General features: G+C 43.6%; 1 pseudogene; it reads right to left on the reverse strand.

Moving 5' to 3' along the window:
• Nucleotides 1-604: 604 nt before the first annotated feature.
• On the reverse strand, nt 605-1116 carry LOC125540826 (two-component response regulator ORR42-like; annotated as a pseudogene).
• Between the last annotated feature and the right edge of the window lie 3223 nt (nt 1117-4339).

Consider the following 4339-nt stretch of genomic DNA (forward strand, 5'->3'; position numbering starts at 1 on the left):
ATACAATGATATAGAATTAAGTACCTCTGGACCAGTCATGATGGGCATATTCTAATCAAACAAAACAATGTCAAACTATTTCCCCTCAAGTAACAAATCAACAACTTCCTTCCCATTCATGGCTAGAGTAACCTCAGAGTGAAGTCTGAGAAGAATTGTTGAGAGGACCAACCTACAAACTTCAATGTCCTCTACAAGTAGTGCCTTGATAGAGGTGGGTCCTTTGGCCTTGAGCTGCATGATCACCTAAACGAATTACAAACACATGAATATATTCTATTCTTGATCTAAGTATGCCATATTAGTACTTGAAAGCACATTGTTATTCTTGAAAAGAATCAACTAGCAAAATCATAATATATTACTAAACTCATAGTTTACACATCGCATAACACAATGAAACAAAATTGTTTATTTCAAGAGAAACAATGAGAGAGAACAATCAATTGTGCCATGCATGCAAAGTTTACAATGGTCTAACATGAAGTTCTCGAAATCAAATGATACATTTGAACAAGCAACACAACAACGGAGACTGAAGCAAACATACATCAAAAAGTTATACATTATTGTTTCCTCCACCACTTAAGAAAGATGAATTGCGCTAGACCATGTCATTATTCTTCTTGTTGATGACCTCCTGAATGATAGGGTCAAGAGCATCCATCCTCATTGGTTTGGGCACAAATAAATCAGTACCAGCACTCATGAATGCCTCCATGGCATGGTCATCGGCCGAAACCCCAACCACCTTCACATCAGTTTACCCCGTAGCACGAATCTTCACAATTGCCTGTCGAGCAATATAAATATTATATTGTATTTTTTGTAAATAAGAGGATTTTATTTATATATATACATGCCAAATACTTGCATATACAATGATATAGAATTAAGTACCTCTGGACCAGTCATGATGGGCATATTCTTATCAAACAAAACAATGCCAAACTTTTTCCCTACAAGGAACAAATCAACAACTTCCTTCCCATTCATGGCTAGAGTAACCTCACAGTGAAGTTTGAGCAGAATTGTTGAGAGGACCAACCTACAAACTCCAATGTCCTCTATAAGTAGTACCTTGATAGAGGTGGGTCCTTTGGCCTTGAGCTCCATGATCACCTAAATGATGATACCGACGATCGAATCTCGAGCAAGTAACATACCGATGACAAAGGGAACAAAGTATGTTGTTATGCGGGTTGACCGATAAAGATCTTCATAGAATATGTAGGAGACAATATGAGCATCCAGGTTCCTCTATTGGTTATTGACCGGAGATGTATCTCGGTCATGTCTACATAGTTCTCGAACCCGTAGGGTCCGCACGCTTAACGTTCGATGACGATTTGTATTATGAGTTATGTGATTTGATGATCGAAGTTTGTTCGGAATCCCGGATGAGATCACGGACATGACGAGGATTCTCGAAATGGTCGAGAGGTAAAGATTCATATATATGACGATGGTATTTGGACACCGGAAGTGTTCTGAGTGATACCGGGTCACCAGATGCGGTTCCGGGCAACCCCCGGCAAAGATATGGGCTTAATGGGCCAAGTAAGGGAACACACCAGCCCACAAGGGGCTAGTGCGCCCCCTATAGGGCCAGCCACGTGGGGAGAAATGGAAAGGAGAGGAGGAAAAGGAAAGTACGAAGTAGGACTCCTACTTCCTTCCTCTCCCCCCTCCTTCCTTTCCCACTTGTCCAAATATGGTAGGGGGGCGAATTGGACTAGGGGCCCAAGTAGGATTCCTCCTACTTGGGCGCGCCCTAGGCTGCCTCCCTCCCTCTCCCTCCTTTATATACGTGGGGAGGGCACCCCTAGAAGACACATCAATTGTTCCTAGCCGTGTGCGGTGCCCCCCCTCCACAGTTAACACCTCAGTCATATTGTTTTAGTGCTTAGGCGAAGCCCTGCGCCGTAACTTCATCATCACCGTCACCACGCCGTTGTGCTGACGGAACTCTCTCTCGTCCTCAACTAGATAAAGAGCTTGAGGGGTGTCATCGTGCTGAACGTGTGCTAAACACGGAGGTGCCGTACGTTCGGTACTTGGATCGGTTGGATCGTGAAGACGTTTGACTACATCAACCGTGTTACTAAACGCTTCCGCTTTCGGTCTACGAGGGCACATGGACACACTCTCCCCGCTCGTTGCTATGCATCTCCTAGATAGATCTTGCGCGATCGTAGGTAATTTTTTTGAAATACTACGTTCCCCAACAAATTCTTCCTCCCTGATTTTTTCCTGGAAAAATAGGATTTTATGGCGTTGTTTCAGGGTCTGTGGGGCCACCAGGTGGAGACAACCCACCTGAGCGTGCCTGGAGGGGGGGGGGGCTGGTAGGTTGTGCCCACCCAGGTGCCCCCCTCCGGTGGTTCTTGGCTCCATAAATTATCTCATATAAAAATTCCTCGCAGCTTTCGTTCCAATCCGAGAACTTTTATTTCTGCACAAAAACAACACCATGGTAGTTCTGCTGAAAATAGCGTCAGTCCGGGTTAGTATTTATTCAAATCATGCAAATTAGAGTCTAAAACAAGAGGAAAAGCGTTAGGAAAAGTAGATATGACGGAGATGTATCATGACTCATGTCCCCACATAAATATTTTCGATTGATGTTTATATGCAACTTAATGTTTCATATCTAAGTTCATGTATTAAACTATATGTCACCAAGTTACTAGAAGTTGCATGAGTTATAGTTCCAAATTTCGAATGTTGGCCAATATACTATAGTTAATATTTTATTTTGAGAGACGAGTTACAACGCATAAACTCACAACACACACACACCCCTATGAAGGCGAACACATATACCTACCACTAGGAGCGGCAATGTGATGTTGAGTCAACAGATGTTGAGATTGACAATGCCACCACAAGCACTTCATTGTAAAAGTCCAAGTCATTGCATTGAAATAATAATGTAAGAAATACTGAACTAAATATAGAAAATATTTGAGCACCCATGCGATGTGTAGAACTTGAACCTCGGGTAGGCTTGTTGCCGTAGAAAGTACCTAGCCATCTAAGGCCAACTCCAATGCACGACTCCAACTAGTCTGGCCGCGTCCGTTTGGGGCTAAACAGACACAAAATACGACCCAACGCGCGGGAGCAAATGGACAAATGTCCTTTTTCTGTCCGCTTTCAAACCACTCACGGTCTAAATTTGGGCCGCGTTTGCATCGAAAAGGACACGGGCGGACGAGTGCGACGCATGCCCTTGTCCTCCCCTAGCCCGCCCGTTGGGGACATGGTTCTCCCTTTTTCTTCTCCTGCTCCCCTCCCCCTCGCCCCACCCCCACTATAGCCATCGGCGCCATTTTCTCGGCCACCTCGCTGACTCACTGTCTCACAGTCTAGCCCAGCTGACCATAGCACAACGGTCGGATATGTGCCTCTCTCGCCCCTGCAGCGGTGGTCAACTGCTATATCTGTGGCCGCGGGATTTGGCGCACGCGGCTACCGGATTTGGCGAATCCGGACGCATGTGATTGCGCCCTGCCATGGATTGGCAGGGTACCGGTTCGCACAACCATGGCAACGACTCCGCGTCGCATGCAGGTACCGAATCTACCTCTTGCCGCTCGGATCTACCCCGGCGACGGTTCGCCAACAAAGACATGGCCGGCCTCTGTCCAGGCTAGGCCCTGGCCGAGCGGCTAGATGGTATTAATTTAGCTGATGTTCTTGATGGTCATTATGTGATTTTATGCATCTCTAATCAAAATGGAACCAATAAGAAGTTTTGATTATAGATTTAATGAGAAAATGTGAAAGTGCAATCATGCTCTTAATCAAATTTTGATGTTGATGACACAATACATACAAGAGGCTAATTATGTTTGCTAAGTGAATACACATGATATTAGTCTCCTTGGCATCATTATGTAGGAATCATGGACACATCAAACGAGATATGACTCAAGAAGATGACAACAGAGAAGAAGTGTAGACTCTTTTATATAAATTTTGAATTATAAGGATCCCGCAATATTAAGAGGGGATCCAAGTGGTATGTTCAAGATTTGTTCAAGTGTCAGCATCATGTCACTATCATACTACAGGTACTGTAACGCCCCTATAATTAAGCTATAGTGAATTCACCCTAATGATGCCCGGCCATATTATTTTGCTAAGCTTATTGCCCCTTGATAAAAAAAATCAAACTCAAATTCAAATTCAAATTGCATGTCAAATTAATATTTCTTCAAATAGTAAAACAATTGCAAATATTCACTTAGTAATTGTCATGAAGAAACCACCACCATTTGAAATATTTAAATGCCCTTAATACCATTTAAACAGAACCATCAACATTAAATTG

Source organism: Triticum urartu, chromosome 2A (genome assembly GCF_056163025.1).
Source record: "Triticum urartu cultivar PI428250 chromosome 2A, HENAU_Tu73, whole genome shotgun sequence".
Lineage (NCBI taxonomy): Eukaryota > Viridiplantae > Streptophyta > Magnoliopsida > Poales > Poaceae > Triticum > Triticum urartu.